General features: G+C 48.0%; 1 protein-coding gene across 3 annotated transcripts in view; it reads left to right on the top strand.

The window, feature by feature from the left end:
• LOC142591171 (uncharacterized) overlaps positions 1-25,065 on the top strand; it is an 89,620-nt gene extending 64,555 nt beyond the window's left edge. For all 3 annotated transcript variants that reach the window (XR_012830374.1, XM_075703535.1, XM_075703536.1), the window contains one exon: positions 24,841-25,065. The gene's annotated coding sequence lies outside the window, so the exon portion shown is untranslated. The remainder of the gene's footprint in view (positions 1-24,840) is intronic.
• The last annotated feature ends 1,120 nt before the right edge of the window (positions 25,066-26,185 follow it).

Here is a 26,185-nt window from a genome sequence, read left to right as displayed (position 1 = left end):
TGCTTGCATGCAGTAATGTTCGCGCTTCGAAATGCACCACACGAGTCCACAGGTTTTTCATCTTCAGAGCTCGTTTACAGTCGCTGCATTCGGTCCCCTTTTCGCTTTGTTCGAGAAGCCTGGGAAGGCCGGGCGGACGACCCTTCGTTTGGCATACGTGCTAGAGCTGTTAGACCAACTGCATACATCTCAAGAATTAGCAGGGCAGAACATGCGCAGGGCCCAAAGCTATCCTAAGTGATACTATGACAGGACGGCTCGAACGCGACGCTTTGAAGCTGGGGAAAAGGTAATGATCCTGAAACCCTCATTGAAAAACAAACTTCAGGTTCAATGGAAAGGACCGGTTGATATAATTCAGAAATTATATGAAACAAACTACGTAATCACGGTACCGGGAAAACTAAGGACCCCACCCCAAGTGTACCACTGCAATCTACTTAAAGCCTACCGGCAGAGGGAGGCCATTGTGAACATGTCCCTTAACCAAACTGAGGAGATGCCTGTCGACTTTCCGCAGTTAACATCAATAACGGGGGCAAAAGGCATTCACGAGACGAATGACAAGCTAGTAGAGCAGACGGTGTTGAATGCAACTCCAATGGCCAAACTGAAGGAACTCGTATTTGAAATTAAAGACAGATTTTCGGACGCACCAGGCCGGACCAATGAAATCACTCACGACATCGAATTATCCTCAACGGACCCAGTTCGTTCAAAAGGTTATCGCGTTTCGCCTCATCAGCGACAAGTTATGGCCGCTGAAATAAACAAGATGTTAGAGCTAAGTGTAATCGAACCAGGACAGAGTGATTATACCTCGCCTCTTATCTTGGCTGAGGTCCCAAGAAACGAGCTGAAACCGTTTATCGACTACCGCCAGCCCACCTACCGCCAGGAAGCATACAGTGCATCAAAAAAGGCATGCGCCTGCGTGGTATGGGCAGCGCAGAAGCTAGCTTGCTATATCGCTGGTTTAAGGTTCACCATAGAGACTGGCCACTGTCCCCTCACATGGCTGCAGTCCATGTCTACGAAAACAGCCGTCTTTTGCGCTGGAGCTTGGCTCTTCAACAGCACACCTTCGATATTCGCTACGAGAAGGGTAAACTTAACGTGAATGCGACGGTCTGAGTCGTTGCCGCTATAGTAGCGAAAGCCTCATGCTCACTCTGGTTTTTGTGGAATTTTTACCTTGGTAATTTGCTTCATACGTTCTATTTATTATCGCGAAGTTTTAGTTGATTGTTAGCTGATTTTAGTAACCACGTCTTAACACTTTCAAGAAATGACTGTTTCTAGTGTTTGGGGGGGGGGTACGCGAAAGGGATGGGAAAGCAGTAGTGGGTTTTCGTTTTTCTTGTAGAGCCTGGTGTGTCTTGGCGGAGGGTGGCCTTGTGCTCGCTTGCTTTGTGGTTGTGGGTCCAGCACTGTTCTGGAGTAATTGCTTGCAGAAACAGGAGACGAAAAGTAGCGAGACCGGTTTGCAAGTTGAGTTTCACTGGACCGGACCATTGAGAAAAGGCATACAAGAGCGCCATGAGGACTCATGAACGACTCCAAGGAATCTAGAAGCTATGAACCAAGGGTTTGTCACCCCATAGGGAGATTCTGCTGCCGAAAGGACGATCCCTCGCCCAGTGGCTGCTGGCCCCTTTGCGTCGGGATCTTCGTCCCCCGCCGGAGATGCTGTTACGATTGGCGTGTAACACCCCGGGCAAAAAGCATCCTCAAGGACCAAGCCTAATCAAAAAGGAGGATGGATCCCTAATTTGCTATGGTTGTCTCGAGTGGTTTTCGGTCTGGCAGGCGCCCCGCAGTGATTACAGGCCTTTTTGTGGGTGTGCCACTCAAGCTGAGAACCCTTTTTACGAACTGTGCGACTCTAGGGGGGCACCCTTTCCGCGAACTCTACGAGTATAGGGGAGACCCTTTCCGCGAACCAAGCAGGACATGCCGGTTGCCGCCAGAACAGGCAAGCACATGCAAAGTCGCCTAGGAGAAAGGATCAGCCGCCCATACCCGACCAGACTCAGTGCATGTAACGTGACGTTGACGTGAGCAAGATCCCGCCTACGACTTTAGTAGGCCTATATAAGCGGCCCCGCAATGTATTTATTCATTCATTATGGCTTTTCTTCTATATACTTCACTACCATTGAATTAACAGTGAAAGTGTTGCACTAGAAATTGTCTCGTCCCGGCCTAGTCGCCAAGGTCTGCAAACGCCTGCAGCCTGCCGACAACGCCACGCTACCCAGTAGTAACGTCGGTCGAGGTTCAAGAAAAAGGCGTCGCTGCACCGTTTATCCATGGTACAGCATTGAAAATTTCTATTTATATACTTATTTATTGATTTAACATACCCACAGGGGCAACGGCAATAGAGAGGGGAGTGGGTGACATGTAAAGCTTTATACATACATATATATATATATATATATATATATATATATATATATATATATATATATATATATATATCAACAGCCTGGTTACGCCCACTGCAGGGCAAAGGCCTCTCCCATACTACTCCAACTACCCCGGTCATGTACTAGTTGTGGCCATGTCGCCCCTGCAAACTTCATCTCATCCGCCCACCTAGCCTTCTGCCGCCCTCTGCAACGCTTCCCGTCCCTTGGAATCCAGTCCGTAACCCTTAATGACCATCGGTTATCTTCCCTCCTCAGTACATGTCCTGCCCAGGCCCCATTTCTTTTTCTTGATTTCAACTAAGTTGTCATTAACTCGAGTTGGTTCCCTCACCCAATCTGCTCTTCTCTTATCCCTTAACGTTACACCTATCATTCTTCTTTCCATAGCTCGTTGCGTCGTCCTCAACTTAAGTAGAACCCTTTTCGTAAGCCTCCAGGTTTTGCCCCGTACGTGAGCACTGGTAAGACACAGCTGTTATAGACTTTTCTCTTGAGGTATAATGACAACCTGCTGTTCATGATCTGAGAATGACTGCCAAACGCACCCCAGCCCATTCTTATACTTCTGATAACTTCAGTCTCATGATGCGGATCCGCGGTCACTACCTGCCCTAAGTAGATGTATTCCCTTACCACTTACAGAGCCTCGCTACCTATCGTAAACTTCTGTTTTCTTCCGAGACTGCTAAACATTACTTTATTTTTGTGCAGAATGTTTTTTAGGCCCACCCTTCTGCTTTGCCTCTCCAGGTCAGTGAGCATGCATTCCAATTGGTCCCCTGAGTTACTAAGCAAGGCAATATCATCAGCGAATTGCAAGTTACTAAGGTATCCTACATGAACTCTTATCCCGAATTCTTCCCAATCCTGGTCTCTGAATACCTCCTGTAAACACGCCGTGAATAGCATTGGAGAGATCGTATCTCCCTGTCTGACGCATTTCTTTATTGGGATTTTGTTGCTTTTTTATGGAGGACTACGGTGGCTGTGGAGCCGCTATAGATATATTTCAATATTTTTACATATGGCTCGTCTACACCCTGATTCGGTAATGCCTAAATGACTGCTGAGTTTTTGACAGAATCAGAATTTCTCTATCACCTGATATATGGTGATATATGATATATGGTGATATATGATATATGGTGATATATATGGTGAATATGGTCTATTGTTGAGTAGCCTTAACAGAATCCTGCCTGTTCCTTTGATTGGCAGAAGTCTAAGGTGTTCCTGATTCTATTTGCGATTACCTTAGTAAATATTTTTTAGGCAACGGACAGTAAGCAGATCGGTCTATAATTTTTCAAGTCCTTGGCGTCCCTTATGGATTAGGATTATGTTAGCGTTCTTCCAAGATTCCGGTCCGCTCGAGGTCCTGACGCATTGCATATACAGGGTGGCCAGTTTTTGTAGAACAATCTGCCCATCATCCTTCAACAAATCTGCTGTTTCCTGATCCTCCTCAGCTGCCTTCCCCCTTTGCATAGCTTCCAAGGCTTTGTTTACTTCTTGCGGCGTTACTTGTGCGATTTGAAATTCCTCTAGACTATTCTCTCTTCCATTATCGTCGTGGGTGCCACTGGTACTCTATAAATCTCTATATAACTCCTCAGCCACTTGAACTATCTCATCCATATTAGTAATGATATTGCCGGATTTGTCTCTTAACGCACACATCTGATTCTTGCCAATTCCTAGTTCCTTCTTCACTGCTTTTAGGCTTCCTCCGTTCCTGAGAGCATGTTCAATTCTATCCATATTACACATCCTTATGTCAGCTGTCTTACGCTTGTTGATTAACTTCGAAAGTTCTGCCAGTTCTATTCTAGTTGTAGGGTTAGGGGCTTTCATACATTGGCGTTTCTGGAACAGATCTTTCGTCTCCTGCGATAGCTTACTGGCATCCTGTCTTACGAAGTTACCACCGACTTCTACTGCACTCCTTAATGATGCACTGACGATTGTCGTTCATTGCTTCAACACTAAGGTCCTCTTCCTGAGTTAAAGCCGAATACCTGTTCTGTAGCTTTACCCGGAATTCCTCTATTTGCCCTCTTACCGCTAACTGATTGATCGGCTTCTTATGTACCAGTTTCGTCCTTTCCCTCCTGAGGTCTAGGTTAATTCGAGTTCTTACCATCGTACGGTCACTGCAGCGCACCTTGCCGAGCACGTCCACATCTTGTATGATGCCACGGTTAGCGCAGAGTATAAAGTCTATTTCATTTCAAGTCTCGCCATTCAGGCTCCTCCACGTCCACTTTCGGCTATACCGCTGCGGAAGAAGGTATTCATTATCCGCATATTATTCTGCTCCGCAAAGTCTACTAATAGCTCTCCCCTGCTATTCCTAGTGCCTATGCCATATTCTCCCACTGACTTGTTTCCAGCCTGCTTCTTGCCTACCTTGGCATTCAAGTCGCCCAACAGTATAGTGTATTTTGTTTTGACTTTACCTATCGCCGATTCCACGTCATCATAAAAGCGTTCGACTTCCTGGTCATCATGACTAGATGTAGGGGCGTAGACCTGTACGACCTTCAATTTGTACCTCTTATTAAGTTTCACAACAACACCTGCCACCCTCTCGTTGATGATATAGAATTCCTGTAGGTTACCAGGTATATTCTTATTAATCAGGAATCCGACTCCTAGTTCTCGTCTCTCCGCTAAGACCCGGTAGCACAGGACGTGCCCGCTTTTTAGCAGTGTATATGCTTCTTTTGTCCTCCTAACTTCACTGAGCCTTAATATGTCCCATTTGCTGCCCTATAATTCCTCCAATAGCACTGCTAGACTCGCCTCACTAGATAACGTTCTAGCGTTAATCGTTGCAAAGTTCAGATTCCAATGGCGGCCTGTCCGGATCCAGGGATTATTAACAACTTCTGCTGCGTCACAGGTCTGACTGCAGCCGTGGTCAGTTGCTTCACAGCTGCTGGGGACTGAGGGCTGGGGGTTTGATTGTTGTACTCATATGGGAGGTGGTGGCCAAGCACGGCTCCAGGGTGACGAATCTGGCTTTGGTGAGGGAGTGCGTTGCCAGTTAGCAGGCGTGTTTATGCAATTTTATCCAGACGCGGTTTTGTTTCCGGTGGGAAATTGCGCGGCACCGGAATCCTCCTCTTGCACGCGAGGAGGATGTTCTACCTCTACGCCACCACTGCTATATATATATATATATATATATATATATATATATATATATATATATATATATATATATATACACACATATATACGAGAAGAAAGGGGGTTAACCGAGGGGCCCGATTTTTTTAGTCATATCATATGAAGCCAACAAACACAGACACCAAAGACAACATAGGGGAAATTACTTGTGCTTAATCAATGAAATAAAGAAACGATAAAGTAATCGAAATTAAAGTGGATGAAAAAACAACTTGCCGCAGGTGGGAACCGAACCCAAAACCTTCGCATTTCGCGTGCGATGCTATACCAATTGAGCTGCCACGGCGCGGTTTCCCCATCCACTTTCTTGGGTATTTATGTGTCCTAGTAGAACCCTGGGTGTGTTAGCCAGCGCCACCACTCACAGACCTTGGCGGCGGGCGTGGAACGTCCTTCTTGCCGCAGGTGCCACGAGAACGTGGCACCTGCGGGTGAAGGCAACTCTTTTTGGGTGAAGGCAACTGGTGAATAAACCTACATATGCTACCTGAAGGCATCAATGTTGCCGGATTCGAGACCCTCGTCTCGAATCTGGCAACAACGAAATGAAGAATGGATAAATTAATGGAAATTAAAGTGATGAAAAAACAACTATATATATATATATATCCAGGCGGTGGTGCGAAATGCACGCGGCGAGTAGGAATGGCCGGGTCGGGAGGGAATGTGACAACAGAAGTGGCTAAAGTGTCAGAGTCCGAGTAGGCAGGTTTCAGACGGTCGATTGGGTATCGATTCCGGAGAGTGGCCTTGTTGAGAGCCCGGTTATCGCTGCAAGGACGTAAGGCTCCGATTTTCTTGCACACCATGTGGAAGTGGCAAGGTCCAAGGACTGGAGGGGGAAAAATGAAGCCAAGGTCAAGCATGTGTTCAAACCACTCTTTGGCGACAGTTAGACGATCCGGCGCGATGCGACGAGCCCGATGAAACACGGGAGGGCCAGTCCGGACGATATGATGTGTCACGCTGTCAGCTACCGAGGACTGAATGCACGGGGGTCGAAAGACATCCGGAAACTCGGCAAGGATGGCTCACCAAGGGTCGGGAACGGCCATGTATGCCTGGAGAAACCGAAGCGGTGGAGCGCGACAGGAAACTCCATGGACGGTTAAGCTGGTCTCCGAGTCCTAGATGTGACTGCGCTGCACATCGACGACGAGTTTGTAGTGCCGAAGACAGTCGGCTCCGATAATGGGCTGGGCCACGGCCGCGATGACAAAGATCGAGCGAAAGGTACGTCTGAGGCCAGAGTGACAGACTTTTGTCCGTAGGTCCAGATGGACGATCCATGGACCGTGGGAAGAGGAGGTGATTCGGGAGAATGGCGGCGCGCAGCCAACGTAGGATCTCGGCGCCTAGCTATGCCGACGAGATAGCGGACTTTGGTGACGTGGTCAGTGGTGGGGAAAAGGTGATTGGATCTGTGGCCGGGTACAGAGGTCGCCGTCAATGTTCGGTCCAATCGTTTCCCACGTAGGAGCAGGGCTGGTGGTACTGGTTTGCGCGAGAGCCATAGCCATGGTAGTACCAGGAAAGCGCATCGGGAGGAGTAGAACGGCGTTCACAGTGACCGGGGCTGGGGCAGCGAGGTCGTGACGAAGAACTACCTCAGCAGTCAGTCACGTTACTTGCCGTGTGAGTTGCTCGTTAGCTTCGAGGAGACGCGCATAGCTGTCGCGAGCGGCTGCGCTGTGGGATGGAGGGTCAGGAGGGCGATGAACTGTGGCCACAGATGGAAAACCGACATCTATGGGAATTTGTCGACGAACTGATCCAGAGATTCCAACGTCGAGAATGTAGACGTGGTCAGGATCATGCGCACCTGCGGTGGAAGGCACTGCAGGAAAAGTTTCTGGGGAAGTACGCTGTTAGTTGAAGGAGCCAGGTCTCCAGCCAAGGCTTGCTACGAGGCAGTAAGTTGGCAGATTTGCGGTCGCCGAGCTCCTCCAATGTCAGAAGTTGCTGTAATTGATGCTGCTCTGTTTCAATGGTGCGTTGGATTAGCATTGCCTTAAGCTGACCATAGAGGTGGTTGACGGGCGGGGAGCGTCGAACATTGCGAACAATCGCAAGTGTAGTAGGTGGAGGCGCTCCAACCACGTGATCGAACATGGTCAACTGCGAACTGAGACGGTGGTGACGGAACAAGGATTCTATGGTAATGAACCAAAGTTCCGAGTCTGAAGACCAGAACTTTGGGAGCTTGGGAACCTCGGGATCGCGGGGTAGTATCGCCGAGGGCACTACTTAATTGGAAGAATCCGAGGCCATGGCTGACTGGATAGGAGGCGGACTTTGAAGACCGCGGGGCTCCAGTTCGTGACGGCGGCTCAGCTTGTACGAAAATAGCTCTGCTCAGCTCTTTCACCAAAATAAATTTCCTCTCCCCTCTCACTACCCTTAAGCACGGACATTAGCAATAAAAGGCGGCCTGTTTTAAATGTCTGTGGTCAGCAGTCAATAGTAAAACTTCACAAGTAAAACACTTTACAAGAACTTAACTAATAATACTAAATTCCGCAGACTTAATTTCATCGACGATTACTGTACTGTGTGGATGTTGCATGCAACTCATGTAAATATACCGAAAAACTTATAAGAATAAACTGGTCCCGAACAAAGCACCCCTATTCATTTATCACGCATACTGAAGGCATGTGTCTTGAAAAAGAACCCCGCATTCAGTTGCTGCGGAATACCAACTCTGCTGTCTCACCATATGTTATACCGACCTAATACGATACGTATCATAATTTAAAATCAAATTAAACTGAAGGTAAGCGAGCACATGAAACTTTACAGTGCAAGACCAATTCTCGAAAAACACGACAGAACTAGAGCAGCGCCTTTCAGCAGAGCGGTGACCTACCAGTTTTCTTTCTGAGATCTATTGCACTCTGGAATCAACCTGAAATGACGTCACGTGTTTGTAGTTAGTACAACTTTTTGTAGAGGCTGTATCACCGCCAATTTGACGTAAGACACTGGGTGTCGTTTTATTTTTCGCACTTGACTTATCATTCCGCGTCATTTATTTCGAAACTTGTCTTTCGTTTTTATTCTTTCGTGCATGTCAGGTTACTGCATCCCTAAGCTTTTCTTTATTTTTGCATGTGATACGCTTTCCTGATGGACTCAATTTACGTTGAAACATAATGTGTTCAATTTGTTGTTGCAATTCTTTGTTATAGGTGCGTTTCTTTAAATGCGTGAAACAGATGCATATTGGTTGGAGATATCTGTATGTTTTGTTTCATTTTTCTTCATTATTTGGAGCTATATGTGAAATGCATAAGATATTGTATTCACATTGAAGTTTCTATGGCATTGTGACTTGCTTTATTGTACGTTTTTTTTTCGTGTTCAAATATATTATTGTTCTTCTGACCCACCCGGCCACAACTGCCAAAGGGCAGTTCGAAGTATTGTGTATATAAGTAAAGAATAAATCAAACAAACCGCTTTTGTATATTTGATAGCTTTAAATGTTGCGAAAACAGAAAGTTACGACTGACCTCTCGATATCAAATCCCGCATTCCGCCGAAACGAGATCGAAGTGCCAATTCATGCTTGGAGGAAACAATTCTACTTGTGAAGCCCGTGTAGCATATTGTAGGCTAATTTACTGAAAACGGTGAAGAAGTACAAATCATCGATTATTGATTAGTTAATTGGACAGCCGCACGTAGATTAGGTCCGTTCGGGTGAGATATAATATTCAGCTATAGTGGCGTAACCAGAAATTTATTTCAGTGAGGATTCTTCGCGTCGGCCACTACCACTCCTGCCTTTCCTTCAGCTCTTTCTTTCTCACTCTCTATCTCTAATATATATACATGGAACAAAACACATCCAAGACAGCGCACTCTCTTGCGCCTGCTTGTTCAGTCCCGTTTTTGGCGCTGTTTGTTTTTACACGCAATTATGTAAGGAGCAGCATTTACTACCCCATAATTACCAAGGTAAACCATCGTAGCCAAACCTTTGCAGATACATTTTGTGCAAGAACGAGAGATGTATTTTCCAACTACAATATTCTTTTCCACCGACTAGTAGAACAATGTATTCTTACCATTGAACCGCCTCGCCTTCACCACTCGAAACCCCACTACTCAATCTTCTTGGGAAATGGAAAAAATACATTACCACTCGTCGGCTAGGTGAGGGTTCGGGAACCATGAAGGCAGAACATTCTCCCAGAAAGTATCATAAAGCCTTTAAGCTCGCGCTCTTTCCTTCGAAAGACTGCACTTATAGGGAGGAATTGAGTCTGCGGAGGAGAGCTGAAATCCCCGTTGGACTTGGCAGTATGGACAAAATAAATGAAATAAACTTGAGCCATTTTAATTGGTGAAGGTGCATGACCAGCGAAGCTGTTTAGCACACGATACAGAGGTGGCAAAAATTTTTGAACAAAGGTACGAACACATTTATTGTCTTGGTTGGTGGTCATCCAGAAGATAGGTGCGCACTACACATTCTAATGCCACCTATGTTATTATTATGTTATTTCCATCATATTCGTCTATAGTCCGTACTCTCGAACAGCAACGTGCTTACGAAGAGCGACGGCAGGAGCAGTGATTAGAATGGAACCGTCGCCGGCGGGCGGCAAACACCACCGATGAAGATCGCGCACAAAACGGCAAGCGCATGCGAGACATCACTTTTCGTAGGCGCGTTGCTCCTCCAGAGTGAGGACCATACGTGACATGTTCATTACGACGACAGAAGAGAATGTGAAATTCAAAATGGAGAAAGGAAAGTTGTCCTGTTGGTTGTTTTGATATACACTTGCGTGTACGACGGGACTGCGGCTCCGAGGAGCCGGAGGAAACTAGACACCCGTGACGTTTGGACGGCGTCGCCACCACGGGAGAGCTCAAGGAAAGAAACTAGATAAGCAAGCTCTTGGAATGACGAGAAAGAGAGGACATGGTCACAGGACAAAGAGTGAACAAAGTGAGGACATAGGCGTGGTCGACGCATGTCGGTCTTTCGGGTTAAGATCCGATCGTAGTTCCTACCCTTGTGCCTGGAACCTCTTTGAGTCACATTTGTAGCAAGGGTAGCTCAAGTGCGCGTTAAATGTCCACGAATCCACAACCCGGGATCCAAAGCGGTAGATGTCATTGCGCTCGGACCCTTTCTGCACTGTCGCCAGTATCATCACTATCACCACGTTTTCGTTGACGCAGAACAAAAGCGCAAGGAACCCTAGCCATAAACAGCTTTGTATCTGAAACGCCAAACAGCCGTTCAAGACAGCAAACTTGGATATTTCGCAAGGGGTCCATAAAAATTCGACGTCTATTTGTGTTTCGTGAACAGAAGTAGGACTGGCCCTTCTTTCAACCACTACTTAAAGAAAGTAAGTAGGAAGAATGGCGATAGAAAGAAAGGCAAAGAGCAAAAGGAGACTTGTTGCAGCCCAGGTAATTGAGTAGATAAGCGTTTCTTCCAAGCATGATCTTCTTGTTAGTGGTCCGGCCACGGCGATGTACGGAGGAGGGCTAAAAAGATTTCACAAGTCGCCTATCAAAGGATCAAAGCTTTGCGCCAGAATTTCGATAGTAGCCTGCGATGCACGTTTCACTCACTTTCGGTGACCTGCTGCCAGACTTGTCTGAGATGTTTGCAGGAAACATGGGATCATACTCTTTGAGTCGTCACACCACAACGCATATTTTTATTTGGTCACACTGGGAAATACATGAGGCAGACAGTCCGATACAGGGCTGCTTTGTGTGTTAGAAATCTTTGTCAAGATTACGGCACCCATACTTGGGAGTAAAATAAGAGCCAGCAGCTCCGAGAGATTTGAGTGCATCGTGTCTCCTCACACATGGCTGTTCTGAAAATTGTAGAGATGTTTTGTTACAAGTTACGCGGGGGTAGGTGTGGCCGTGTGGTTTCGAAGGATCGGGCATTGACGCGACGCTGTTGTTATGTCCGTAATTTTTCGCCAAATTCGATCTTGCGGTTCATGCGCGTCGTCTCACATAACATTCCCTTAAATAATAATGAATTCTCTTCAGTTCCCATTTGCGAGCGTGGTTCCGCCTTTTCCCTTCAATTAGGCATTCATTTGTGCTCAAGTAATCGCTATGTGCCTGTCACAGGCACAAGCAGCTGGGGGAGCGCTGACGTGGATGAATTTGTTAGTTTGTCACGTCACGATCTGGTGTATTTCAGACATGACGTCCCATCGCATACCACTAATGATTACGTACGCCCTACCATAAAACACAAATGTCGCACGGTTACAGTGATAGGAGGATACATCCACCCAAGAGCGAGGATCGATTGCTCGCACCTGATGTCTCTGCTGCAAGTATCGCAAGGTCCTCATATTTTCATTGGAGACCTTAACGCGCACCATCCCCTGTGGGGTAGCTCTTCGATGAATTCTCGCGCCAAATGTTTGGCCGGCTTCATGTGTAGTCAGGGACTACATGTGCTCAATGACGGGTCTCCTACGTTTATTCGTGGCACGTCCTACAGCAGTTGTCTAGACGTAACGTTTGTATCAAGGAGCCTTCTGTCTTCAGCATGCTGGTCGACGGATCTAGAGACTCATGGTAGTGACCACCTCCCCACTTACGTTCACTTTAACTGGTTTCGCCGTTCAGCCTCACGTTGCATTCGTCAAACAGACTGGACTTTATTTAAGACCTCTGCCGAAACCGCCTGTCAGAGTATGACGCCTCCATCCGAAATAGAGGACATCATTGTCTCTACCCTGCGGCACAAAACCAGAGAAGTCAGCATACCGAGGCCCAGATCATTGGTCTACACAAAATATGAGGCCCTCCGTGCAATCCGTCGCCGAGCGGAACGGCGATACAGAAGAACAAAGTCACCGTCAGATCTTTCGAACAGTCGCCGAGCTCAACATGTTCTTCGACATCTGGAGAAGCTTGACAGACAGTGTTGGAGGGCATTCTGTGGATCCCTAGATTCTAGACAGCTTCTATCTAAGATCTGGCGGGTCATACGAAGTCTTCACGCAACTCCACAACAGACACCCATTCCGTGCGGTGGCTCTACATCAATGTCGGACCGAATTGGAGGTGGCAGAGGACTACCGTAAACTCATTGTGGACTCATCTAATGCAGTGACTTCATCCCTTGTCACCATCGCGCCCCCGTCACCTGATGAGCGACTCGAAGTACCGTTTACGAAGCAAGGGCTTGACGCTGCGATTTCGGTTTCTCGACGCTCATCGGGACCAGGACCAGACGGAATCACATGCGCTGCAGTCTGCCATCTTGACACTGAATCACGACGTCTTTTTTATCTTATTATAATACGACGTGGGAGACAGGAAATGTTCCAGATTGTTGGAAATGCAGTCGCGTTGTAGCGCTGCTTAAACAGGGGAAGTGCCCTAACGAGCTTTCCTCCTAAGACCGATCGCCTTAGCCAGTTGCGCGGCAAAGTAATGGAAAGAATGGTCTTGTCAAGGCTGGAATGGTTTCTAGAGAGAAATAATTGCCTTCTTGATTTTATGCATGGATTTAGAAGAGGCCGTTCTGTCATTGACGGTGTTATCGACTTGGTCTCCACTGATGAACAGGAAAGGAGTCGCCGTTGGTTAGTTGGAGCTGTTTTTCTGGATATTAAGGGTGCATACGACAATGTACTCTATTATGCAATCCTTGATGCACTGGAAGATTTAGACGTCGGTGGCCGGCTGTATGCATGAATTGTTAGCTACCTCAGTGGCCGCACGGTGTATATGTCGACAAGTTATGGCGACACCGGACAGTACCAGATACATCGAGGTGTTCCACAAGGGGGAGTTCTCAGTCCAACTCTGTTCGATGTTGCATTGATTGGCCTTGCATCCGAACTTCCTTGCACGGTGAAGATTAGCGCATATGCGGACGACATATGCATATGGACATCTGGAGCCACCCGTCCACAAATGCGTGCTAGGCTTCAGCGGGCAGTGACAATCACAGCTAAGTATCAGCGGCGTCAAGGACTCCAACTCTCAACAGAAAAATTTTCCGTGATTACATTCACGCGAAAACAAATGACCAGGTATCCGATAATCGTTAACGGAGTAGCGATACCTACAGTTACACACCACAGATATCTTGGCATAGTCATAGACCGGGGACTATCTTGGTCAAGACACGTCGCCGCACTGAAGTCAAAACTGAATAGTTTTGTTCACATCCTTCGCGTCATTGCAGGAACGAGATGGGGCCCCTCGGAGTCATCATTACTTCAATTGTACCAAGCACTATTCATAGGATATATGCGGTACAGCATTCCGGCGCTCTCAAGCATGGGACTTAGCTGTGTGCGCACGCTGGAGAGCATTCAAGCTCAAGCATTGCGCACATGTTTAGCCCTCCCATGATGCACGTCAACCAGTGGAACAATAGAGGAAGCTCGCGCTTGTCCTATTGTGGTATACTTGCTCTGCGAGCCTCTTCGAATGTACCTTCGCGTGTTGACCCGACACAGGCACCATCCTCTGTCATCGCTTCCTGCCACCCACCCAGGTTTCAAGGACTATATCGCGCCATCAGGGTGTTTTTCCGTCAAGATTTTCACACAACTGTATTCCGAAAATACCCCCGTGGGTTCTGCCTAAACCTGTCGTTACATTGCAGATCCCTGGAATTACTAAAAAGTCATCCGTTGCATCTATTGGCCTCAGGCAACTGACCCTGTTGCACATTTATGCAAAGTACGGAGATACTGTACACGTGTATACCGATGGCTCTGTCACACCATATGCCTCCACTGCAGCCTTTGTCATTCCACATATGATCATCGCTCGACGGTTTAAACGAGACCATAGCTAAACATCAACTGCCGCAGAACTTGTTGCTATCCGGGAGGCACTTCGATTTCTCTCCGAGGAGCCTCCTCGCGCATGGACAATGCGATTGCAAGCCAGATTCTGCGATTGCGAGCCAGCTCTTCAAACGATTGACTGTGTCCTCAGACGGGGCTAGTATTATTCCATGGCTATAGAAATTACAGAGCGTCTCGACCACGCAACTAGAAATGGCCACAATGTCACCTTTCAGTGGATACCCTCACACTGTGGCCTGATCGGGAACGAACAGGCAGACGCTGAAGCGAGTGAGTGAGTGAGTGAAAACTTTTATTGAGTCTTTTAAGAGTTTCGCGGTTGCGAGGTCTCCATCGTCTTCATCTTCTTGGCGCTGGCGACTTGAGACTTCTCTTCAGCAAGGGCGGGCCCCTATTCCAAGGCTCCACTGAGTCGTGCTGCATCGCTCGCGTGCTGCACTAGGGCCCTTTTTTGCCGTGAGCTCGCTGCTGGTGAGCCGACTCTCCCATTGCTCCGCACTCGGGTGTCGGTGTTTGTGGAATGTTTTGTTGCGTTCGCACTCCCAGGTGATGTGGTAGAGTGTAGGAGCGGCACCGCACCAAGGGCAGGCGGCCCTGTATTGTGTCGGAAACATCTTATTGAGCACGTGTAAGTTGGGGAAGGAGTTTGTTTGTAGTCTGCGCCAGCTGGTCGCTTCCTCCTTTGTGAGGGCTTTGTGTGGTGGCGGATATCTAATTCTAGTTCCTCTATATAAGTTCAGGGCCTCTGCGTATCCCCCCTCGCAAGCCTGTAGATGGGTCTCCGGGGCATTAGACCGTCCTGCTCGGAACGCTTCGCCTCGAGCTAGGCTCTCTGCCCTTTCATTCCCCCCTATTCCTACGTGACCCGGGATCCAGATTAGTTTGTGCCTGGGCTTTTCCTTCTCGGCGGAGGTGGCTCCGCTGAGTATTCTGAGGGCAGTTTTGCTGATTCTGCCCCTCGTGTAGTTCCTGCACGCCTCTTTTGAGTCCGTCAGTATGTAGAGAGATCGGCCTGTTCTATAACCTTCCGCTGCCACCAGCGCTACGGCAATCTCCTCGGCCTCCGCTTTGCCAGCGACCTTTGCCGTGGCATACGTGATCGGGTTTCCTTCCTTGTTAATTAACCACTACCGTCGCGGCCACGCGGTCTCTTCCGTGTGGATATACGGCAGTGTCCGTGTATACTGTAGTGTCTAGCTGGGCTAGTGTTCTCTCAACGTATTTGGCCCTAGCTTTTCGCCTGTTTTCGTGTAGGTTGGGATCCATATTTTTTGGCAGTGGTCCCACATTAATGGTTTTCGTGAGGTGGTCCGGTACGTCCGCGTATCTGTCTGTCAGTCCGCTCGTATCCCGACCCAACCTCCTCAAGAGCGCTCGTCCCGTAGGGGTGCCTCTGAGTCTCGCGGTTTGCGTACCCAGCAGAGCCTCGGCGAGCTCGCTGAAGGTGTTGCTGATGCCCAGCTGGAGCAACTTCTCGTTCGACGTGTTTCTGGGTAGACGCAGAGCAGTCTTGTACGCCTTCCTGAGGATGGTGTCTGCTTGCTCTCTTTCTGCCTTGGTCGTCACGTGGTACGGCAGGGAATACGTGGCTCGGCTGACAATTAGGCTGTTGACTAGCTTCGGAATGTCTTCTTTCATTCCGTATCTCTTTTGGGAGACCCTATTGATCATGCGGCCCACCTGTACCGCCGCCTTGCTCAGCAGGCTAATGATCTGGCTGCACTTCCGGCTGCCTTGTAGCCACATGCCCAGGATCCTAATCATGTTCTTCTCCGGGATGTTCTGTCCCTCGAGAGTCACATCCAGTGTCGCTTGCGTTGGGTGCTTGCCGACCCTGAGGAGCTCCGACATCTCTGTGGAGCATCGCAGTCCCCTTTCTCTGGTATACTTTTCCACGCAGGTCGCCGCTTCCTGCAGTTTTTCTTGCTTCTCTCCGAGGGATCCTTGGGTGACCCAGATCGTGACGTCGTCAGCGTATATCGCGTGCTGGATGCCTCGGATCTCCTTAAGTTTTCTTGCCAGGCCAATCATTGCCACGTTGAAGAGGACGGGCGATATGACGGCTCCTTGGGGTGCGCCCTTGCACGGCGCCGGGAAGATGTTGCTTCTCAGCTCGCCCAGCCCCACCGTGGCCGTTCTGTTGCTCAGGAAGTCCCTGACGTAATCGTGCACTCTCTTCCCGCAGTTGGTGTTGTTGATGCCCTCCATGATGGCCGCGTGGCTCACGTTGTCGAAGCGAAAACTGCTTTAGATTATGCATGTGAAGTACGTATTCCGTTCTCACAAACAGACATAAACGCCCTACTTTGTCGCGTAAACCGCAACTCTACGTTGGAACACTGGAGCCAACGAGATCGACGACACAAGCGATTACACAAATGGGACCAAGAAATGAAATTTCTTATGCCTCACAAGCTCAAAAGAAGCCACACGAGGATGGTGCACCGGATTCGCCTTGGTGTCGCATGCACCAACTGTTATAGACATATGATAGGCGCCAGTGATACTAGCACAAACTGTGAATGCTGAGGTGCCAGAAACACTTGAACATATATCTTGAGTGTGTCCCGCTTACGCGCAAGAACGACAGCAACTTGTCTCTTCAATTGGAAAGATCCATGAGAGACAGCTATCAGACGAGCTTCTTTTAGTTCCTTGGCCTAATGCAGACAGCGCAGCCCTGGTAACAAGAGCCGTTATAGCTTTTCTCCAAGCCATTGGGCTGGGCGCATGGCTTTAGAGATGCCACAATTCTCTGAATTTGTATATACGCATCTCTTCCTTATACCATCATCAATCATCAGCCCTTTTCCTCCCCGTCCCTTTTCTCCAGGGTAGAGTAGTAGGCCAGAGCAAGTTATAGCTCAGGCCGACTTCTCTGCCTTCCTGTAAATAATTTTTCTCTCTCTCTCTCTTGGAAACGCCTCTGCAATGTATGTGAACAAAGCTAATGCCCCGGAAAATTCCTGGAATCTTCATTTCATTTTTCTTGCGCTAAGTACTACAAGATGCAATGGGGACGAAACGAAACGGTGGATATGAAGGGAACACGAGGTCACAGATGGGAGCGCTCCCATGTGTCACCTCGTGTTCGCTTCATATCCAGTGTTTCGTTTAGTCCCCATTGTATCTTGCAGTACTCAGCACTAAAAAAATGCATACACACCAACTATCCGAGTTCATAGCATTTGTGGAGTCTTACTAGATACACTGAGGACGACGAGGAAGTGTTTCTATCATAGAACGCGTGTACCTTTGTCTGGCTTTGTTTCTTTCCAAACTCTGGTAGCTGCCGCTCCCGTGTTGCAGCAATGGATGAAGAAGCCCTGGAAGACCTTCCTGGAGCCAAGCCATCACGTGGGGTTGCGTCCAGGAAACGTGGAAATGCGTCAAGTGACACGGAGAGCTAGACAACCGAGTTGTACTCGGACAGCGTCGACTCGTCGGACGACGATTTCACGCTTGTCATGAGCCGAACCACAAAAAGAAGGCTGCTACGGAGGTCATCGTAGCCGAGTATCTCCACCGGGAAGACAACTCCCCAGCGCTGGCCGCACAATATGGTCTTCATGCCTGTGGACCCAGTGGCAAATCTGCGACTCCTAAACAGGCAAGTTTTCTGCGTTTCTTGAGGGAATCGGGCCAAACGAGATAAAGGACGTGAGAATAAACGCACGGAAGAATGTCCTTGCAGTAGATGTTCTACACCGTAGTGCACTGCAAAGCCTGCGGCACGTAACGGAGATCAACAAAGTGCAAATGCGATCCATGATACCTACAGGCTGCAATTGCACTGTCGGCGTCATTTATGATGCCGATATTTCTATACAAACCGACGAATTACTAATATTATTAAAGCTAACTACAGAAGGCACTCATATCGCGCACATCACAAGACTTGGCAACACCCGTTGCCTGAAGCTGTGATTTGAGGGAGACAGCCGTCCCTCACATGTCAAAGTTGGCCACGTCCACTATTCAGTCCGCCAATACGTACCGAAGCCCCTGCAATGCCAGAAATGCTGAAAGATGGGGACGTAAAAGGTGTCTGTAGGAATAACCTCGTGTGCCCACGGTGCGCCGAATCTCATTCAGCAGATGCCTGCCGCTCTACTGTGTTAAGGTGCCCTAACTGCCATGGTACTCATGAGGCCTCATCCAATGATTGCCCGCTGGTGAGGAACGAGCGAGCAGTACTCAAACGTATGGTACGGGAGCATTCAACACACAGAGAGGCTGCCGCTACTCTCAGGCGACGACGACATCGCCACCGAAAAGCATCACGAAGAGTTGCATCTACTGAAAGATATACACCATCTTCCGGCAAAGCGGCTACCGCGTCAATGCCGACTTTCACAAAGACACACACAGCGAAAACGAAGAATGGGGCAAGACTCTCACCTCCTAGAGAGTGGCCTACACTTCCACGAGCACAACCTGCTTCGAAGTCACATCAAATTGCGCCGCCGTCAATGACCTCACAAACCGCGGATGGGACGCCGACTGAGGATCGCCAAGTCATAGTGATGCTGAAGTCACTTATGGACGCCATGCGCATTCTACTGAGCAGCATGAAAACCCCATAGGCACAGAGCACACTGCAGGTGCTGGACACCTTGAGTCCGATGCTTGCGGCTCTAGGGTAAAACCACTGCCCGAGAGATGCCGTCGTTTCAAGAGGAGGTCGCGAATGCATCTGTCTTTCAGTGGAACGCCAGAGGGCTTAAGTCACGCATGTCCGACTTTCGACAGTTTGTCTTTACGCACTAATTCCCTATTATCGTGATTTGCGAGCCCAACCTGTCAGCTCCCGTCAGACTGTCCGAGTATGAGTGCTTTTATGTCCTCTACCCATGGAAAGTGCAGCAAGGTTGTTGTGTTTATACGCCGTGACTTGACTTATGTACATCACGCAGTGGCTTTTGACGACGCAAATCAATGCGTTAGATTAAATGTGAAGAACAAAAAGATCACGTTCAAAATTCTTGGAGCCTATTTATCTACAGCAAGCTGTCTAAGTTGTGAGTGCCTACGGGGAATTTTGACATCGACTCCACAGCCGTGGGTGCTCACTGGTGACTTTAACGCCCACCATTACATATGGGGAAACTCCAAAGTGAACTCTAGAGGCAGAACGTTGATGTCCTTTGCCTCTTAACGCGAATGTTCCCTCTCAAATGATGGAAGCCCTACTTATATGCGCGGATCAGCGTATAGAAGCTGCTTGGACCTAACCTTCGTTTCACGTTCGCTTTCGAGAAGAGTGCAGTGATTTTTGGATTTAGAAACACGGGTAGTGACCACATCCCAACCTATTTGAATATCGAAGGTTTGACTAGCTCCAAGTCCTTCGAGACCGTCCAGTGCACCATTGGCCTAAATACAAAATGATAATGGAAGACTGTTGTCGTGACCGCACCTCCTATAACCAACAGGGCGCAATAAAGGATGCCATGCAAGCAACCACGCATTTGCTTTCGAGGAGTTCTTCCCGCACCAATTTCGACATCGAACTAGCAAAACTTCGAGCAATTCGCCGTCGTGCGGAGTGAAGATATAGACGCACGAAGTCCAATCATGACTTGAGATTGGCTAGACGAACACAAAAGAAAATACAGCGTCACATGAACAAGCTGGCTTCGCGACAATGGGTATCCTTTTGCGAGTCCCGGGATCCGCGAAAACCTTTGTCGCCTATATGGAGGACTGTTCGTGGCCTTCGCACAACCTTTGGTCTGTTTAAATTGGTCGCACAACCTTTCGTCAACCCGTTTAAATCTCTGGTACTTTATCTACAGTGTAGAGATATTGACGTCGCTGAATTTTTCTGCAGAAAGATTGCTGGCGAGGCAAATTGCGATGGAACTGTTACGGGAACGTTCGACCACCCACTGTTCTCACGCGATCCCCGCATGGAATGCCCTTTTTCTATGGAAGAACTAGAAGCTGCACTGGCGTTGTGCAGGCGTTCATCAGCCCCAGGACCTGACGGCATTACATACCGTGCCCTGCGTAACCTAGGAGATCAAGCTCGGAAGGCACTCTTGCTCCTGTACGACTCCTGGCAGACGGGTACGGTTCCGCAAGAATGGAAGTCAGCTCGCCTCATTCCACTTCTCAAAGCTCTCAAGTCGCGTTTGGAGATTTCATCTTACCGTCCGATCGCACTTGCCAGCTGTGTCGGAAAAACAATGGAAAGAAGGGTTTTAACACGTCTGGAATGGTACTTAGAGTACTATGAAATCTATCCACATGCCAAGGACGGATTGAGACGTGGCCGTTCGTTAACAGACAACTTTGTGGACTTGATAACTTTTGTGCAACACCAAAGGCCTGTAAGCGACCATCTGCTGCTCTGTTTCTAGACGTTAAAGGAGGTTATGATAATGTCACCCATGAAGCCATCCTTAGCAGGTTAGAAGCCGTCGGACTTGGTGGTAAGATGTATATGTGGGCGTGCAACTACTTACAGAGGAGACCATTCTACGTGCACACAGAAAATGGCCCCACATCCGAGCATTACGGTAGCCGAAGTAACTCAAGGCGGAGTGCTTAGCCCGACTCTTTTCAATCTCAGCCTCAGTGGACTAGTTTACGCCCTGCCAAGCACCGCACGACTTTCCATTTATGCGGACATCTGCATTTGGGCATCAGGTGTGACACGACTTCAGCTTCGCGCCCGGCTTGAGAAGGCAGCCAAAATGACATCTTGCTACCTTCGTGAACGAAGACTTATAATTTCATGCGCAAAGTTCACAATGGTGGCATTCACGAGGAAGCCAATGTCTGATTACTGCGTATCTATTAACGGACAACTTATACCATACAACTGAAGTCACAGGTTCTTGGGAGTCGTAATTGACAGAGACCTGTTTTGGACTCAGCACGTCAAGTACGTGAAAAAGCCGCTGACTGCTATCTGTCACCTGTTCAGGTTCCTTGCAGGGAAAAGTTGGGGGGTATCTATACACGGTATTTTACAGCTGTACATGGCGTTGTTCGTTGGATTCCTGCGATACAGCCTGTCTGTAATATCCAACACCTGCAAGACTAACCTGCGTATGATTCAGAATGTTCGAGCCCAAGCCCTTAAGGTATGTCTTGGCTTACCACGCAGTGCGTCAACTGCCGAAACCATTGCTCTTGCGCAGGGTTACCCAATCACGTCACACAATACCGTTGAGAGAATGCGTATGCATCTCAGGCATTATGCTAGGACCCCTTCTCACCACTTGGCGAGCCTCACTGCTGCAAGGTCTTGCTCGACATTTAGCGGTATTGTCAGTGCAAATCGTGCCTCGTTTACTTCAGGGTACGCCCCTGCCGCCAAGCCAGCGTTTCCTCCGTGGTGCTTGAGCAGTCCACAATTACATATGATTCCAGGACTACAGAAGAAGACAGATCTACCGGCCCCTGCTGTAAAACACCTGAGCTTACTTCTTCTACATGAAAAGTACAGCAACCACGTGCATATCTATACCGATGGATCGACTACGTCGTGCAGTTCTGGTGGCGCCGTGGTTATACCAACACGAGGAATGACACTGCGGTGCAACACATCGCATGTCACGACCTTAGCGGCGGCAGAACTAACGGCACTGCGTCTAGCAGTGGAATTCACTGATTCTGAAAGACCTAGAAAATGGGCTGTGTTCTGTGATTCAAAACCGACATTACAGTGCACGCAGTCAGTTCTCCGACACGGATGTCATGACCAATTGACATACGAAGTCGTGAAACTTTACCATGACGTCCAACAAAAAGGTCACAAGGTTGTTTTTCAATGGGTACCTGGCCACTGTTGAATCAGTGGCAATGATTCCACCGATTACGCTGCTCGCACAGCACATCAAGAAGAGCACAGCGTTCCAATTCAGCTTTCGAGAACAGACGCTGCAAGGTAGCTTCGACACCTGGCACGCAGTCTCACAGTGACCGAGTGGAACTCGCCAAACTTCTATCTCCTATCTCCAACTCCTATCTTCACTCGGACTTCCTGGACGTGAAGCTGCGCTTCTCTGTCGCCTTTGGTTAGGAGTTGCCTTCACAAAGGCATACTTTACATTAATTGGAGTGACTGACAGCGCAGCATGCGAGGTCTGTGGCACCGAAGAAAACATTGACCACCTGCTGTGCCACTGTCCATGATATGGCCCAAAGAGACAAGAACTTGCCAAAGCTTTCCAAAAACTGGACAATCGGCCGCTTTTTGTGCTGCTTGAACACCGCCCCCATCATAAAGCGGCGAAGGCGCTTTTGTGCTTCTTAAGGACGATGGGTTTGGGCGACTATCTGTGACTATTAATGCAATTTCTGTAAGACCACACGCGTCAGCGAACTCACCGCAATTTCCACCTCTCCTTCCCTCCTCTCTCTCGATGTGATCTTTGTTTTCCCCTTTCCCATTCCCCCGGTGTAGGGTAGCCAACTGGACGTTATTTTGATTAACCTCCCTGCCTTCTACTTTTATCTTTCCTCCTCCTCCTCCTCCACTATATACAATGGCCCGTAGGCTTGCGCCTCTTGAAATGGCCTCTCCTAATCGTCTGCTCGCCATATTCATACCCACAAGACAGTGTGTCCCCAATGGGAGGCGAAATAACTCAGTAAATAGCGTTAATACTCAGAATTCCAAATCCTGTAATTATTGGAAATAGGCCCTGTGTACTTTAGTGTCGCCCAAATCAGTGCTTTTTCCAATTTCTGTCCCCTCCTAGTTGCACCAGCCCCCATTTCAGGCCAATTTTACGGTGTCGGCTTCCAAAAAAGCACAAATGTAGTCGGTTTTTCCAAAACCGGATGCGAGCTGATGCAGACGCATAGTAAGCCGCACCTTTCACCTATTTGTTCTTGGTGCGACGGCGAAGGCGTTTTTGGCGTGCGCATGGCACAGGGAATCGCCGATATGACCCCTCACGCGGCGCCCTTCGGACCGGCACTAGCCCTCGACTTGCTTTCACATTGAACCTTTCAATTTCCATTCCTGTCGTTCTTTGTGAGCCCAACTCTTAAATCTTTCGGTGCCGGGGAAAAGGGAGACGAGTGTGGGGAGAGGGCTTGTCAAAGGTTGAGACTACGACCCCTCCCCCCTGGCTACGAAAATGTTCGGCTAGGCGTGCGTAAAACGTTGGCGATGAAGGAAGTTTACTAACCTTTCGCCTTCCGGAGTCGGTATATACGAGGGCGCGGCTCGCAGTCACTGCGGCAGCGTGGAGACTATAGAACACGTATGTGCCACTTTCCTCGATACAGCACGCACCGGCTGTCGCTAGCGGCCGTGTTGGCACGCCTTGACAACAGGCCACTTTCCGAACGGACAGACTTGGAGTGCCGACATGAACTGGTCGTCGAACCGAAAGTCCGTCAAGGCTTTGTTGACTTTTTTACGTGGCAGTGGCCTATTACGAAGACTGTAATGGTCCCGTCCCTTTCTTTTCCCGCCTTTCTGTTTGTCACCACTCTTCATTCCGTTTTTACTTCCCCTTTTCCTTTCCCTAGTGCAGGGTAGCAAACCGGAGGCTTTAGCTCTAGTTAACCTCCCAGCCTTCTCTTATTTACATCTTTCTCCCTCACTATCTCTGCGAAGAGACATTAGCTGCAATAAAGGTTATATTTTTTATGAAAAAAAAGTTGGGGGGGGGGGAAATAAAATACGCTGAGCCAACCGCGCCACATAGCCATATGTGTGAGGCGTGTAACGTGCACGTTCCCAGAAACGAACAAAAATGTGCTGCGTTTCGCTTATTATTGAAAGCTGTGAAGAGGATATATCTGCAAGTGCTAATACCAGGTACATAGCTTTATTTAAATTTTCTTTTACACGGCAATGCTTTTAAATGAGCAAGAGCATGGGTATTATTTAAGCACATACGCTACACAGAAATTTCGTATAGCCGCTAGATACCGAGCCTTCGTTTTTCGCTGTGCGCAATGCCACCGGCTTATTTGCCATAGCGGCCAGTTGTTTCTCGACATGTGAAAACGTCTGGAAGCTATTGCGTAACTTTCAAGTAATGTGCGGTGTAGTAATAAAGGGAACAATCAGGAATCGGGGATTTTTAGCATAACATTACCTGGTTTTTACTGCTATATAAATTATTCTTCTGCCGTGTTCGATGTGCGTATTATAGTACTGCTTGAATTTTTCGCCGTGCTATATGAACAAATTACTACTTTATATATATTTGCCAGACGTTTGTAGTTCACATGCAATTATGAAGTTCAGATGGCACATATTCAGAAGAGCTCCCGAGGAGGATATCTGCTCATGTTCTCTCGGTATGGGCACTAACGTATATGCTAAATAAGTCAATATGCCAATTGCTCGTCTTTTGTAGTAATAAGTGATTTATGTGCTGCCTTTTTTTCAGGGTTGCTTGTCAGTACATTCGCAACGAATTTTGTTGTCGTGACCACTACACAACCACCTTTTACAAAATTAAAAATTTTCATTGGCGACAAAGAACTTGCGAACGAAGTAATGAGGCTCTTTGCGGACCGTATGTGGGACACAACAAAGCCTGATGTGCAGAAAGTGTTGAGGCGTGACTACCCGGACTATGTAAGAAGACAAATAAAGATTGAGCAATGAAGAATCCGCGGGCTTCTTGACGTGACTGCTCATGTACAGAAATTGAGTGTGAGAGAATATTTTTCCTTAATGAAGCGCAATTTCTTTGATCTGCGTTGTACTGCGATTCATGGCGTACGACACCTTGTATCCAGAGGAACTGCTTTCGTATCAAATAGCATTACAAATTTTTAAAAGTGTTTCAGATACCAGTGGCAAGCCGTGTCCTTTAAGCTAAACTGAAATGTGCGCAGCAGCTGACTGAGAAGTAGGACGCGATAACGCGAGAAGTAGGACGCGGTAAAACAATTCCAATCGGTTTTTATTCCAATCTTCTGAACTCGTATCGAACAGTAACCTCCAGCGTTATTTGAAAAGCCAAATGAATTGTCACCAGGTACTGATAACCAAGTACGGTAACCGAGTACGGATAATTATAATTTGACTTTGTGCACCCCCTGGCCACATAATTTATTTGCACAGGCGGTCTTCGCGTGCCTCCCAGTGCCTAATTTTAAGAAAACCATAAAGCCTAATTTCGAACACCCAGTATAACAGTCATAGAGTTGTCTCAGGACCCTAGTTAACATAGATCATGCGTGCTCTGTCTTTGGCAGTGTAGCGAGGGAATCCTATAACACAATTTTTAATTAGTGAGAATAGGGGGCATGGTAAATGTAAAGCGCCATGAAACGTCAGCGTTCCTGGCCTGAGTTAGAGCTTTGGAAATTCTTACTGAGACATTGTTCTGTGTTTATTTTCGCACGATATTTGGGGTTTGTAGACGGTTTTTCCGGTGGCTTCGGCGAGTTAAACTAGGTGCCGTTTTTATAATTGGTAAAAATGAGTGAAATATTTAGGGTACTGTGCAGGCGAAGTAAAAAGTGTGGAGGGTAATTTCCAGCAGTTGCGGTAAGTTAGGTATTCCAGTGATCTGGAGCGTTAGAGGTGTGTTTTACGAACACCACCGAATTTCGCCCGCTGTGCTGTGATTCTCACCAAGATGGAATTTGGACAGGGGGAACTATGTGGCGAATGGGCATATGAAGTTAGATTCGTTGCTAAATTACAGCTTCTGTAAAAAATATTCAGTAAGTGTTTGAAAGAGTGAGTGAGTGAGTTCATGATTGAAGGTTTCCTGATGT

The sequence above is a fragment of the Dermacentor variabilis genome, chromosome 8 (genome assembly GCF_050947875.1).
Source record: "Dermacentor variabilis isolate Ectoservices chromosome 8, ASM5094787v1, whole genome shotgun sequence".
NCBI lineage: Eukaryota > Metazoa > Arthropoda > Arachnida > Ixodida > Ixodidae > Dermacentor > Dermacentor variabilis.
The sequence above is the reverse complement of the archived record's forward strand: the minus strand, read 5'-3'. Positions and strand labels throughout refer to the sequence as shown.